Source organism: Leopardus geoffroyi, chromosome B1 (assembly GCF_018350155.1).
Source record: "Leopardus geoffroyi isolate Oge1 chromosome B1, O.geoffroyi_Oge1_pat1.0, whole genome shotgun sequence".
Classification (NCBI taxonomy): domain Eukaryota; kingdom Metazoa; phylum Chordata; class Mammalia; order Carnivora; family Felidae; genus Leopardus; species Leopardus geoffroyi.
The window spans coordinates 9,414,742-9,431,196 of NC_059327.1; the positions used below are offsets into that span (position 1 = coordinate 9,414,742).

The following is a 16,455-nucleotide window of genomic DNA, read 5'->3' on the forward strand; positions in this document are numbered from 1 at the left end:
ACCCCAATGAAGATGTATGTTGAAAATATACTCTTCCACCAATGGAAGGAATAGCTTCTCTCCTGAATCAATTAACAGTTTTTAAAAATTTAAAGATTTTTTTCTAAAATTTGTGTTATTTTCAAAGCAATGGCTACAGACACAACACATTTCTACACTTAAACAGTATTATTAACATTTTCTACATAATTTTCTGAAGTTTAGATAATTCCTGTTTTGTTGAAACAGTAACTCAAAGCCTGATTTGCAGAGTTTTCCGACTACTGTGATGTAAATATTCCCACTATGGCTGATTTCAAGCTGAGGGACACTATTGAAGGCAATGTTTAGAATAGATGCACAATAGTATATTATATGGTATTCCCACAACAGATATAAATAACTTAGAAGCATATAATAGTAAAATGATTATGATGGTACCTGGGTGGCTCAGTCAGTTGAGTGTCTGAGTCTTGATTTGGGCTCAGGGTGTGATCCCAGGGTCATGGGATTGAGCTCTGTATCAAGCTCTGTGCTGAGTATGGAACTTGCTCAAGATTCTCTCTCTTTCTCCCTCTGCCCCTCTCCCCCGCTCATGTGCTCTAAGATAAAACATAAATAAATAAAAATAAATAAGTAAATAATTATGAAATAATGAGCTTTAAGTTTTTATTTCTTCTGTTTTTAATATAATTGTAATTTTGCATAATTTAATTTTTAAAGAACGTCTATAATTTTACAACTTATTTACAAAATTCCTGAAGATTTTAGAATGGGCTCTCATGAACCATTAGGAGCTGGCTCCCACACACCTCTGGGACTCACATATGATAAAGAATGATTATGAGGTCAGACGTAGATGTTCTAAGAAAGTTACACCTAATGTGATTGGAATAGGAGTGTTAATCTGAATGTTAAAGGGTATGAGTTTGGCACAGACCAACATTCATGTAATGTTATTCATGTATCATCAGCCAACTATCGGCTATGGATGTGAGAGTTCTAAGGAAGAAGAGTCTCTGCTGTGTAATGAAGAGTGCCTTCAACTTGGCAACCACTTGAACATGAGCAAAGACTTATAGCAGGGATAAGAAAGGTGCTTCAAGTTGATGAGAATAAGAAGAACGCACTGGAGAAAATGCCGTAGAGATCTGAGAACTCGGGTTCAGGCATTGCTTGGAAGGTGGTGTGGTCACTGAAGATTTTAATCAGCTCATTTAAAGTACTTGGAGCTGAAGAAGCAAATGTGAATCAGCAGTTCGTATGTCCTCAAAGAACTTACAACTTAAGCTGGCCTAAGGAACTCTGTCCTTCGCCAGATCAAATCCAGGCTCAGGGCATCAATGACCTGTGAGGAAAGTGCTTTGGGAGGAAGAGCTGTCAGGTAATTAAATTCTTCAGGGAGATCAGGCAAGATTTCACCTGAGGCACAGATATTTAGATTGGGTGGAAGATAAGTTTGAGAAAAGAAGAGGGTTCAGTGTTATTAAAACCAAAGTCTCAAAGAAGAAAACGTGCGGCAGAAGAGGGTTTCAAAGAAGCTCAATGGGGCAGAAGAGTAAAAGGGTTACAAGATTAGTGTCTGGCTATTTGAATAGAAAACAAGAGTCAAACTGTGAAAGGCTAAGGAGCTTGGATTTTTATCTGGGGATAGAGAATTCGGCTGTTAAAAAACTGAAGCAGTTTTGCTTCTTAAAATAGTAATTTTGATGGCTACGTGTGGGAGGATTCTAATGTCAGGGTGGCTACTGGAATCATCTAAATGAGACATGTTAAGAATCAAGACACAGGCAGCAACAGGGAGAGGAGACACCATTCCCCAGAAACTCTCAGACAACTAAACCTGAAGTGAAGACTAAATTTATTGTTGGGAATGAAAAAGAGTGAAATTCACCCCAGAATATTTACTTTTAAAGAAAGTAAGCGGATGGTTGTGCCATTTAGTGATACGGAAAATACAGGAAAGGAGAGGAGGACTGCGTAGGCAATAACACTTTCTGCCCTCACGTGGGGACTGTGGTGCTGGCTGGACACAGAGACAGGCTTGTTGGGGCAGGTGTAGGTTGGGTCCAGAGGTCTGTAGACACCTGAGGTGACAGCATGGATACGAGGGTAATTTTAAAAACATAGAGGATACAATGTCAGGTAAAATGAACCGTGCCTTTCAATTCATCATCCAGATCCTAGATGATCATTGATGAGAATCCCAAGAGCGCTGTGTGAAACTGAGTATTAATAATTTAAAACATGAGTGGGAGCTGAGGAAGTGGAAACACGGAGGCTCTTTCAAGTATCTTGGTGGTGAAACCCCAGAAGGAGACAAAGAGAGAGCTTAATGAAAAGCGAGGGCTGCACTCGTGAGTGGGGCACACGTGTCTGTCTTCGGTACTTAGTGGATCCACCTATGATAATATTTTCGTACAGCAACTGTCACCTCAGGTTGTACTTTACATAATGAATATGACAGCCCTTTCTAAGATTAACATGAAAACAGTAAATTAAAACAAATATATTCAGAAATGATAAATTATTAACCTATGATTTCTTTTTAGCACTTTCCTTCACGGACGGCAAAGTTTGTAGCGTTATTCTTTTCATTAGGTAAGTATATGTCAATCTTGCAGGAGACATCTCACAATTACATGAGGGCAAGTGAGAACAACTTACTGGTAGGGGATCTCAGGTGAGGGAGAGAAAAGGCATGGAGTGCTGACACAGAAGTTAAATGTTTCTAGTCTAAACAAACTTCTTTTCATCTGTCCAGAAATATGGAATCACACAAAGAGACACAGCCCCACCATCGAACTTCCCAAATGGAGTTTCCTATGAGGAGTTTTCCAGTTTGGAAAAGCAGGCTCATGATCCACCAGAAACCACAAAATACACACTTGAGGAACTAAAGATTTGCTAAAGGATCGATTACACTTTCAACTTGACTGCATTTTAGTTTCACACATAGGCACTTCTTAAAAATTTTTGATTTATTTATTTCACTAAGGGAGCTCTGCACGCCCAACGTGAGGCTTCAACCTATGACCTTGAGATCAAGAGCTGCAAGCTGTACCGACTGATCCAGCCAGGGGCCCCCACATAGGCACTTGTAATGTTGAAACTTCAGCAAGAGGGAAACATTTAGGCCAACATGTGGAATTTTGAATATTACCACTCTGTGTCTCTGGCTTTAAGACTTTGCACAGAAAAGTAAGCATTTATAAATGTTTTGAGTGATGTCATGCAAGACACCTGAGAGCTCCCTATAGAGACTATTTTAATGCTGTTTGGTGTTACTTTACTGATCTGCTGGTTGTTAACCTTCTAGGGCACCGACACTGCTAATAACATGCAAAAGACAGTAAGGGTATGTGAGGAGTGCACATTTCCAATATTTGCAGTTCTCCAAATTTCAAGTGTGGAAATGGTTGCATAGGCTATTTACCTTTATCTCATTTTATGTATTCCAGTTATTTATTTCTCATTAATGCCTCTTTGAGATCCACACAATTCTTCTGTACATCATTATAAAAAGCATGGCTTTTTGAGCCTATGTTTATCTGAAAACTAAATATGCAACTGCTTCATGAGATGTATTAAAATGTAGGATGAATGGAAGAGAACCACAAAGTCAGATAGATATGCTGATTCTGCCAGCTACATTTATTTATTCTGGTCAGCTAAATAGGGCCAGCTAAACTTATTCACCAGCAACATAATTCTCTGTTTTCAAAAGGACCCAGGATTTCATTTATAGGCATGACTGAGTGACGACACAGAGAGGTCAATGCCATTGACAAAGGAGTTTATTATTCAGAGTTCCCAAGAGGAGTGCGGTCATGCCATGCCATGCAGGGCCACACGGGGAAGCACCAGGGTCGATCAGGAGGCAGAAGGACTGGCCGAAAAACAGTGGTGAAAGTTGGGAGTGGGGAGTTGTTAGGGAAGGATGCTCCCTATTGTGCAGGAAGTGGAACGCAAATACTGGTTTATGGTTGGAGATTAGAATTGGATTCTCCCCTGCCCTCGGACACAGGCAGTATGGATGTGAGTGCTGTGCATGTGAGCATTCAGCGTGGCCCAGGATCTCAGTCACCAAATCATCGTTTACAGAAGATCAAAAAAGATTACTCTACTCTCTCTCACCAGTTCCATGATATACAAACTTTCAATTCATGCTTTTACAAAAGTATAGCTTGCTAGTTGTCAAATAATTATTAAAACCACGTGGGGCCCAACTGATACACACATAAACACACACTCAATTTTATATTCCATCCATTTTAGGGATCCCTTGTACATTCTCAGATATGTTATATATCATCATTAGTTCCTTAAGATTATGCTAGTAAAAAGAAAAAAAATGAGTATACATCCACTGTATCTATATCATGTACACAGCTATTTTTATAGTCATTTATTGAACACAAACTATTTAACAAGTATTCCAGCTGCTGTAGGTGGTAAGACTCAAATCAATGTATATTCGTTTTGCAACAAACTCTAAAATCTATACAGTTTTAGCTAAAGCATATGCTAAGTGACATAAGAGGAAGTTTAGAGTAAACTGAGAATATGTTGTTTTAGAATAAAGCTTGCCTTTATTGGGCTGATCAGAGTTAAGTTGCAAGGTTTATGGGAAATGGAAAACCTAGTCTCAACTTGGTCTATCTCTGTTTTCTGCAATAATGGGATTAAATGAAGATAAGCTGGAGGGGCTTGGAAAGGAACTTTGCAGAGATATTCGTGTGTATTTGAGTAGTGTTACTACTTCAAGTGCCCTGTCGATTCAAAAAACTAAGGGAAAAGAATAAGATCCAGCCTCCATGGGAGACAGATGGCAAATGTTAGGCAGGAAATTGGAACGTTAACTAAACCTCCAGGAATTCAGGAGCAGACTTCATTTTCACTGAAATGACAGGAACTCACTTCCGCCATATATGAGACTAGGGCATCAAAGCCAATTCCAGATGAAATGTACTAAATTTGGTTCCTGATATGCTGCCAGGCTGACATAATTAGATGAAGCTGAGCCCATATATAGAAAGTTGGAAGGACAATCAACCGGATGGAAATGAAGAAGTCAAGGACAAACACACAGCTGACTATCTAGGTAGTCTGATACAGTGCGGGGACAGAAAACTTTAAAATATGAATGAGCACTTATAACATAAAGGTATAAATAAGTGTGAGACCATTTGTGTTGTCACGATTATAATTATTCCCAATCCTGTGCTACCCCATTCCCTGGAAGACCGTTATGAATCAATTGCTTGTCATGGATCTCCATTGCCTTCCTGTGGGAGGAGACAGAGGAACATCCATAGTGAAACCATTTAGCTGGCCATGTGATTTCTCCTGGTAAATGCTACGGCATTATGTCAATTCCAAACACAAGTTCTGAGATTTTATCCAACTTTGCTGTTTGTTTTTCGTTTTTACTCTGCCACCAAAGGTCACGTCACAATAGGGAATAATTCCTTTTCATCCCTACCTGCAGACAAAAGCGGAGCACGCAGAGCTGTCGAAAACATCCATCCGCATTAGAGGAACAAACATTTGCTGGTATAAGCCACGGACACTTTGGGGTAATTTGTTTACACCGCACAGGTGAGCAGTTCAGAAATTGTACAAGAAGTGAAGCATGACAACATAAAAAACAAATAAGCAAGCAACTCAGTGTGTGCAGTATTGGCTTCAGGGCTGTGCTGTGAGCATCAAATAAATTATAACTGGACAATGGAAAATGGCAGCCCATTTTATGAACTGATGAATTTTTCTGTATTCATGAAATAGGTAACAGTGTTTCTACAATAACACTTAAGTAATATAATGTACCTAATTAACTTGTGACTTCTGGCAAAAGGGGTCAAACAGAACTTCTAAGATGGACCTTTGTTATTAGCTGAATTCGTCAAAACAGGAATCAGATCCGAAGAGAACTCACTAGTTAACAAGAAGTAAAGTGGAATGAGATAATCCAGACAATTAAGGTCTTGCAGGGTTGAAAAAAAATCAATTGTTAGGCAACGAATAAGCAATAAAATTTGGAAGTACTCTACACAACTGAGACTAATTAATAATTAACCTAGAGCAAAAACCAAATTAAGATCATTGTAATCTTACTCTTGCTTAAAAAATCCGAATAGATTAAGGTAGCTCCTAGCAATCATTCCAGTTAAACAAAATGTGTCAGAGATAACAGACCAAGGGTGTCTTTCCAGGGAAGTTTGGTAAACTCAAAGGAACTTTAGGTAAGTAAGAATAACTGTGGGAAAAAAGGTGGAGGGCTGCCTTAGAAAGCACTGTGAGTGTGTCAGTTTGCAAATAGCAATGATTGGAGTCAAATAGATGAAAAATACAGTTGCTAACAGAGCTGTACTTTCAAAAGAACTGCCAAGATGAATTAAAGGGATGGTGACCATTTGAGATATAAAGTCGTTTCTGGGATTGGACATTTCTACAACCAGGAAGCAGGCCACAACTGAAGGCACAGTATCCAATGCCGTCTTTGGATATGAGCAGGTTTAACTATATAATGAGTAAGGAAGAAGTGTCCGGAAGGTAGATACAAGAGCCACTGAGAAAAACAGATTGGGGAGCTTCCAGGAAACAAATTTAGGTCATCATCAAGAAGTCTTTTTATGTTCCTTGAAAAATATGCCAACAAAAATCCATAATTACCATGGCCAGTGATGACTATTTACCACTCATTGATCCCACTTCTGCAAAACACTGTTGAGTGTGGATATCTGACCCTATTCTACTATTTCATTGAGTCTGTAGGTGTCAGACTGCAGTGTGTGTCTTGTTGTGTGCGCACGTGCTCATGGGCCACTAGACTCAAAAAAAACCAGACCTGGATCTGATATAGAGATTATCAATACATGTTGAAATTTGAATCTAATTACCATGACTGGACTGAATATTTCAGACGTCTTCCTTGGAGAGGGGCTGGCGATATGTCTGCGTAAGAGAATGGGCATTGTTCTTTGCACTATTACTCTTGTTTTCCTCTTTTCTCTAAGTCGATTATATATCACTGTGTCACCAAGCAACTGCAATGCCTTCCTATGGAAGAAATGTACTTCACCACCCCACTGGTATGAACTTGGCTGCTTGACTTACTTGGGTTTTAAATATGTGGACAGAAGGACCAAGAGGCCAGCTTCTCAAGGCAGCTTTATCAGTCATGATGTAGTGCTTAAGGACTAAATTATCTTGTGGTTTTGCCAGATTGCCTGCTCTTTTTTTCTTTTCCAGAAAAATGCCATTTCCCATATGGGTGGGTAGCTTCTCAAGCCTAGGTTTTGAAATAAAAAAGAAATGTGGAACTTCCACAGACTTAAAAACTCAGATGTAATAAGAGTAAGAAATAAATCTTTGGAGATATTTTGGGTCATTTGTTTGTGCAGCAAAAATGACAAGACGGTGTGACAAACCAAATTGTTAGCTTTTATAACACACTGTCAATTATAGAAGATATAAACGAATATTCCTGAATGTATTAAAGGACATCACAAATCAGTTTTTCATTTTGAATTTCTAGGCTTCCAGATAGACCCAGGAATAGAAATGTTTGAGATGGATGACTGTGAATGGATAGAATATCCTAGACGAATAAAACCTCAAGTTGCCCTAGATTTGTGATACTAAATTCTACACATGAAAAATAAGTCCAGGGGCACTTGGCTGGCTTCGTTGGTGGAACTTGTGACTCTTGACCTCAGGGTTGTAGGTTCAAGCCCTGTGTTGGGTGTAGAGATTACTTAAAAATGAAATCTTAAAAGAAAAATGCTTACGGGGCACCTGGGTGGCTCAGTTGGTTAAGTGTCCGACTTAAGCTCAGGTCATGATCTCCTGGTCTGTGAGTTTGAGCCCCGCGTTGGTCTCTGTGCTGACGGCTCAGAGCCTGGAGTCTGCCTCAGATTCTGTGTCCCCCCCTCTCTCTGCCCCACTCCTGCTTGTGCTCTCTCTCTGTCTTTCAATAATGAATAAACATTAAAAAAATTTTTTTTAAAGAAAAAGTGCTTACACACTACATGTATAACTACTCGCCAGGCTTTTCATCTTATAATTAATGGATACATTTCTCAAATATTTGTTTGGAATCCCAGACAAAAACTAATAATGCTTAATAAAGCAGAAATTGAAGGATATGATAGGGAGAAGCAAATGCAGCTAGGTACTAAACCACGCTTCCTGACAACTGTTCTGTAATTGCCCGAGTGCTTAAGAACATACAAAAATATTTAATTACAGAGTATTTATAACTTCCATTTAAGACTGCTTTTAATTAGAAAATCACTCATCATTTAAAAAAAAAAAGTATACATATGCTACATATAAATTAAATATTTATATTTTTCTCATCTTATTTTTAATCTGTGGTACGTTTTGAAATAATAAGACCTTATAATTGCTCTGTATTTTATAAATACGAAGCACACGGGGGCACCCGGGTGGCTCCATCGGTTGAGCATCCAACCCCACTTCGGCTCACGTCATGATCTCACAGTTCATGAGTTTGAGGCCCGAGTCAGGATCTGTGCTGACAGCTCAGAGCCTGGAGCCTGCTCCAGATTCTGTGTCTCCTTCTCTCTCTGCCCCTCCCCTGCTCACACTCTTTCTGCCTCTCTCAAACATAAATAAACATTTTAAAAAATTTAAAATATGTAGCATATGGACAAATAACATTATATGTGACCGCTGCTGTACCCAGGAATAGGAGGGTGAATATATGTTGTTATTTCAGCTTTCTAGAGTGAGAACCTGAGCCCATAAAGATCACAGTGCCTGCCTACGTTTGCATGGCCAGTAAGAACGCGAAGGGACGACTTTACTTAGATGCAATCTTCACCAGTGTTCTTTCCTTAACATGAGTATTCTTTTCGCACGATAAAATTAAGCTCCTTATTGGAAATGACACTTTTTTTCCTTACAATACCTATTATTATTTTCATTACTTCCTACCCCTCTCTCTTTTTCTCTTTCCCTCTCTCCTTCCCTTCCTCCCTTCATCAAGTGATTGGCTGTCACTATGCCCTAGGCACATGCATGGTCGCTAAAGAAACAGACAAATAAAAGCTGTCTTTGCCTTCAGGAAGTTTAAAGTCATAGGGGTGAATTTAAAGGAACTCACACGTGCATCAGGCTCTATAAAATAAGCAGGTGCACATCACTATGCAGCACAGAAAACATACCCCGGTGTATTTGGTATTTGAGGAAAGCTTCAGAGAGCACTGTTGGCTGAACCCTATTGTACTAGGAACTCAACATAAAGGGGCGAAGAAAACTGCCGTGCATGTCAAAAGGGCGGCAGATGAAGAGACCAGAGAACCCCAAAGGATATGATTTGTTCTGTGTTCTGCATGCGGTTATGCGACTAAATGAACACTGGGATGACCGGCATGGTGAGTGATGAGAAATTAAATGTAGACAGGATCGCATCACAAAGTGTGAAAACTAAGCCCACGGACTCCGTCAAAGGAGGGACAGGGAGCCTTGGAGCACAGTGAAGCGAGGCTTCAATCAGCGTTCTTGGAAGAACAGGTGTGTGAGGGACAGGCACACTCAGGATGGTGACAGCAGACAATTTACCTCCTGGCGTGCAAGTCCCTCCCCTGGTTCCTCATTGGCCGAGTACGGCAGAGGTTACAGCCTTACCCGGGTCACCTAGGCCCACGTAAGGCAAAAAGCAGCCTAATGGAACAAACGTTAATTCCCTAAGGCGACACAGAAACTTTCAATCCCTCCTGCCTTTCTTTATTTTATGGCGCAGGCTTATTGCGAAGCCCGCAAAACTAAGCCTGAGAAATGGGCAGGGGAAGGAGAACCAGGGAGTGATGTATCTAAGGGTTTGGGACTCCACCGTGTGTGGGTGTGGTGGTGGTGGGGGGGGGTGTACATATTTACAGTAGGTTGTAAATCTATTGTTAACTGGACAGCATAGATTTTATTCGGTATTGCTGAAAAGGAATCATCTCCCTTACTTCTCACACAAAGACATTTAGATTTGGTTTCGAAGGCAATGGGGAACAGTTGAATAATTAGATGATTATTCTAAAGATTAATGACAGGCCAAGTATATCTTGGGAAAGTATGAGCCTGGTAAAATGTGTCACTTTTAGAAGGAATGCAGGTCTCTTACAATTTATATTTCAGAAATATAATCCCCTTAATTTGCAGTGATTCCTCTCACAAATGCAATGAATTCATACTCCAGTGGTGGGTGGGAGTGTTTTCTTAGTACCAGAACGTTTTTTTCTTAATTTGCAATAGAAATATTTTACACTAAAAATTGTTCACCAGTAAGAAATTAACATATCTAAAGTACTGAGTCAATCTTAAAAGATGTTTTAATGAGTTCCAACAACAGACTGAATGTTCAAATCATCTTATATTTTAACCAGACTTATTTTCCTATTTTCCTAGTTGTTTATTCTTACTTTTTTTTTTTCAAAATAGCCTCAGCTGAGCCAAATCCCCATGGTTACTTGAGAAGGGTATTCCTGGGAGACCACAAGATAGTCTAAATTTTTAAGTATTATCTTCTTTGCCTAACATTTGGATTCTGCCTCTACCTTAGGATGTGTTTGAACATTCTTTTCTCAACTTGGAGCCGACTGGTATTTCCTGGGGGAAACACAGAGCTATCCATTCATACACATTAAATATTAATATTTCTCACTCTCTAATACAAACACAGGCAGCCACATGTACCACATGTAATCCTCAACATGGGGATTTGCCACAAAGTTGCAGTTCAAAGATATAGGAAACAATACACTGTTTTACCTCCATGCCCCCTGGGAGGAAACAGTAGTGTTAACCCAATCTGTCCTGCCTTGAGACAGATGCATTTGGAAAAAGAGTTATCTAAAAGCTGGAGTAGAGTTTTGGTTAAAGATATTGAGCTACTATGTGTGTAGTGATCATTCCAATTAATAGTCCTAACAATAAAATGGTGAAATGCATATTTCCCCAAGTAGTCTCAATCCCAAAAGATTCATCTATGTCAAGAGTGTAGTGAAGGGAAACAGCAAAAACCTGTTTTAAGAAGATCATGATGGGGACAGAGGGGAGGGCTCATAACCTAGGACCACAATGTATCATATTAAAATATGTACACATACGTATACATATATATATATACATATATCCTTTCTTTAAATGAACTATGTAGGGACATCTCCATAATTTTGATAAATATAATTGTCATATTTATTATGGTTTTAGGAGGAACAAAGACACATGGACAAAGACACTGAAATGCTTTGCTTAATCAACAGGAAGATCCTGATAAAATAAACTATTTGTAATTTCTTTAGACACTAGTGGTGGAGCTCCATTGTAATTTCAACTCATCATTATAATAGAACCTCCCTGAAAACCTAGCAACTTCTCAGGGAAGCAATTTGAAAGACTAAAGAGCTTCTAAAGCTTATGATTTCTTAAGAGAAGAGAACATTACTCTAAGAAAACCATTTCCAAATTATTTGATATTCATCTGAACCCTAGCAGCTGCCCCCCAGCTCTCCTACCTGCCACCTTTTGGAGTCAGCCTTATATGCAGAAATAAATAGGAGCACAATATATCTTCCTATAAAACTTGGTAGTTTCTTTTCCATAATATTAACTTTTCAAGCCAATGTAAACTGACTGGAAAATTTACTGGAAATTCAGGCACACATAGCTGAGGAATGAAAAATAGACTGGCTAGCCTGACTTGCAATAAATCACAAACTATAACGAAATAAATGACACTAAACAGAATCTTGCAAAGACAACAACGGCAGATCTTGCAGAAATATATAGCTGCATTTGTCCATCAAATTTCTTTATCTATATATGAGCTGACAAGATGTATAAAGACATAAAACCTAATGGTGACCTTTGGATAAATAAAATGCATCCCTCTTTAACGTTTCCTGCATTCAAGGCACGTGCAAATCATAAAAGGTGCTTGGTGGTTTTTCTTTATTCATTGTTTATGTATTTTGCTACATTTAAGTACTTCTTACAATTTAAAACTTCCTACATTTTATACCACTTATGTGCCTGGTCACTCAAATTGACAGACACATACCAAAGCAGATTTTTTTTTTCAATGGGCAGAATGAGGATGGAAATAAAAATCTATCTACCAGAAGAATTGATTCTTAATGGAAAAAAAAAAAAAAGAAAGAAAACCTCTCTGCCCTTAGTGCTGTCAGTTGACTGATAAATCATAGATCAAAATCCTTCCTATAAAATATTGAAGGAAAACCTCTTCAGGCCCAGACTGGTGCTTTAATGATTTGTGCATACTAAAGATTGTTTGAATCTAAAATAAATTCAGAAAGTTATCCCAGGATCCAATTTTCTCCAAGCCAAAGGCCGTCTGTTCAGGAGGTCTATAATCCTGATTTTGTGTGTGTATGTGTAGGGGAGGAGAAAGAGAGACAGAGAGATGTGCTCATTTCCTGTTGCATATCTATTTCTCCAGAAAAATAGGCATAGGTGTTATCTTGCGCATGTTTGCGTATTTTTCAACGAGTATTAAACACTGAGGGATTAAATTAGTAGATTTTAGAATGCAAACTAAAGATAAAGTAATTAGTTTTTAACAGACCCTCTGTTTTATAATAATAAGATTACTAAGCGTAAGAAAACTATTTCAACGTCATGCCTATACAATCTATGCAGAGCTGAAAAATATCTCCAAGCGAGCTCTTTTCTTATGCATTCAGTTTCCCAGAGCTATTATTGTTGTTTGGGTATTTCCTTCTTTTTTTTTTTCCACTCCTTTTTTTTTAAAAAATTTCATTTATTCAATGACAGATTAATCAAATTAATAATACATAGCCTGAATAATTTAAAAACACAAATCAAACTCAACGTATAATACACATCAGACTCAAATGATTACACACTGACTGTATTATCTCTTTTCCAGGTCCTCCTATGCATACTACAGCCCATTCCTTGTTTAAATTCCACCCCGTGCCAATTTTTCATCCAAAATGCAATTAAAGCTACCATCTCACTCAGGTTATCTATTATCTCCTCTAAGCTTCAAACTGAAATCAATGGATGTGCCTAGGGAAAACAAACAAACAAACAAACAAACAAAAGCAAAAAGTCACAAATACCATGCTCATATCTCTAGGCTAACCTCTTTTGGACCTTGATATTACAACTCTTCATGTCCTGGTTAGCTCTTGGATCCCTTCTAAATGTTTTACAATATCTTTCAGCTCTTCTACTTGACTTCAGCCAAAAGACTGGACCAAATCCCTGACGCTGCCATTCTGGGAAGAAACATCAAATGCAGCCTCCTTTTTACACACCTAGTTGTATTTCAAGGCTCCGGGATTATGGTAGGGAGACACTTGCAACAATATGTATCATCTCCAGTGGGGCATGGCATTAAGATGCACTCCACCAACACCGGGTCCCAAACCCCATTGCACTGATGTGGCATCAGCCCCCACTTACTGACATTGATTTCTCTCCTTGTTTCTGTTCCCAAACAAAATTTCCCATTCTCTTTGAAGATTAACCATGTACATATTTCACCGTGTTTGTATTGTGAGGGGGACATGCGCATGTCAGCTCAGGCTCTCATCAGAACTGAGCTTTGAAATTTGATTTCCATAGTATAAAGTCTGCCTTTTATTACTTTCAGTACAGAAATGTATTCTGTCACTGGATTTAAATTCACCTGCAATCCTGCCATAGAACATCCACTTCTCTTTAATTTTTACTTTTTATTCATGTTCTGTTAAATTTTAATTGGATCCTGTTGAATTCTCAACTCAACTTGATTTTCTCAGTGGGATCTTGGGGCTCTTATTATAGAAGCTATGTCTATGAGCATAGCATTAAAAAACGACAAAGAAATTAAAATTGTCTCCTGGACTCTGCAACAGGTAGTTTCTAGAAATAGATTTTGCTTCTAAGTATTTACATAATACATTTTAAAATCTGGTTCTGCCATGTATTTACCAATGACACCTATTATTTTTTTCCTTAAACATTTTCCTTGGACATCTAAGATTTCTATCAGTGATGTATTAACTTGAGCCCTTTTCCGCACTCTATAGTTAGGGAATGGCCCCAATTCTCCTTCAGTTCTGTAAATTCTCAATTGCTTGAAGTACACTGCTTCTATCAAACGCTCACCTCATAAAAGAATCTGGTCTGTTATTGTAACTCCAATTTAGAGATGCAGTGTTTCCTTCATGGCCTTGTCTTCGTATATTTAAATATATATTTAGTGTTTATTTATTTTTGAGACAGAGCATATCGGGGGGAGGGTGAGAGAGAGGGGTAGACACAGAATCTGAAACAGGCTCCACGCTCTGAGCTGTCAGCACAGAGCCCAACGCAGGGCTCGAACTCACAGACTGCGAGATCATGACCTGAGACGAAGTCACACGCTTAACCTACTGAGCCACCCAGGTGCCCCAATTTAAATATATATTTAAACTACTAAAACTAGCATAGCTACCTTGCTCCAATCTTGCTGGTTTTACTTGGAATAAATCCTGCATTTCTTAAGATGCCATAAAGTTCCCACAAGTAGATTTCCATTTTATGGAATGTTCAACATCTGAAGGAATGCAGTAAAATGGAGACCCTGGGGCATGGCTCTAAGTGCTAAAAAAAGAGGGGAAGGTCTGTGGTTTTTGACCAAATTAAGGTTAAGCATCTACAAAATAGGGGAAAAGAGTCATTAACCTCTTTTCAGGAAGTCTCTTTTGCAAGAAATAGATCATAGATAAGTCATTGAGCAAATTGTGTGTGTGTGTGTTTGCATGTGTGTGCATGTGCGTGTGCGTGTGTGTGTGTGTGTGTGTGTGTGTGTGTGCCTTGAGGAGAGGGAGACTTTGCCATCCCCAAGTGTATCTCTTTGTGTAAGGATTATTTTAGGCTGATTGTTTTTAAGAAACAGTAGACACAGGGAAAGCTCTGAAAATTAAGTAGAAGGTACATTTTTGTAAGAGAAATTTGCATTTGTAAGGGAAATCTCAGATTGCAAGGGTATCTCCCTCTGTGTACCAACAAGAGAGGGATGACTAAATCTTTAGAAACTCATCAATGCAGAAGGCAGCCACGTAAATCTACATTACAGACTTGCCATTGTTTACTGTTTTTCCTGGCACTTTCCCATAACTGGCTCCCTTCCCTCCACCCCCATCATCTTCTTTTGTCTTTACCTGGAAATGATATGGTGGTGGTTTGGGCCATTCAGAGGTGTTACTCGGGTTTTACTTCATTTTCCTAGGTCTATCCTATGTAAACTTCAGTTTGTTTTTCTCTTGTTAATCTGTCATTTATTATAGGAGTTCTTAGCCAAGAACCTAGAAGGGGAGAGGGAAAATTATCTTTTCCTCCCCTGTAGTATAAATTAAGTTCATCTGCATTACAGAGTGTGGAGATCTTTAAAAACCTGACAGAAAGTAGTTTTCCAATTAAGCTTTTAATAATTCATGAGTGTTCATGTTTTTTGATTATCCTTATGATTATTTAAATGACAATTTGGTAGATGCTGTATCAGGGACATCTGAACTTAATCCATTTGAAACCGAACCCTACCAATAAAAATAATAAGACCTGTTGAGTGCTCCCTATGATGAGGTTTTGGGGTGATGGTGAGGGTTCAGAGGTGATGGCCAAGAAAGAATTCTTGAAGATGTCTTTGGTGCAAAAAAGGTGATTTTATTAAAACATGGGACAGGTCCCATGGGCAGAAAGAGCTGCACTGGGGTTGTGAAGAGTGACTGATTATATACCTTCAGGTTGAGAGGAGGTTAGGGACAGAGACAGTCTTTAAGGAATTTTGGAAGCAAGGATTCCAGGGCCTTGAGGGGCTAGATGTTGTTAGAAAAACATCATATATTACTGTTTAGAAAAACCTCAGTGATGAGAACCTTTAGATGTAGTATATCAGGGGCCATATGCCTGGAGTATAATTACGAATATATACTTGGGGTTAAAGATAAAGAGTTTGCAAAGGAAGTTTTATGGGCTTAAGGAGACTTATAGGACCCTGGGGGCAGGGGGCAGGATAATGTTAAGCCAAGATTCCCTTGTGTCCCCAGCAAAGTGTCATCATCTAGGCAGCTGAGCTCCTAAAGGAAAGTCACTCTACTTGTTTCAAGGACTTGTCCCTGGGCAGTAGGCATTAAGGGCATTTAATTTTTCATTTGCCTTTGTTTCCCACATCACCACGGCAAGCACTTAAAACCCCGTATATCTTGATGAGGGTGATATTAGGGCTCCAGGAAACGGGGTCTATAGGTTTCTGGAGATTAGGCTATGGATAAGATTGTCCTTTTTTTGTAATACTACTAAGATATTTGTAAACTGATGGAGACATCAGTTTAACCATTTGTTTTCTGTCCTTTCCTTTGTTCTTAGGCAGCCAGGAGTGCCTGAGGAATATCACATATACACCACCTGGGCAGGAGAGGGGGGGCAGTGGGGGGATGGGAAATG

At 38.9% G+C, this 16,455-nt stretch overlaps 1 long non-coding RNA gene across 1 annotated transcript; it reads left to right on the forward strand.

Annotated features, from left to right (window-relative positions):
- The first annotated feature begins 9,073 nt into the window (after nt 1–9,073).
- On the forward strand, nt 9,074–13,518 carry LOC123582621. Its single transcript, XR_006704486.1, has 2 exons — nt 9,074–9,383; nt 13,209–13,518. It is a non-coding gene; the product is annotated as an uncharacterized LOC123582621 (long non-coding RNA).
- Nucleotides 13,519–16,455: the final 2,937 nt, after the last annotated feature.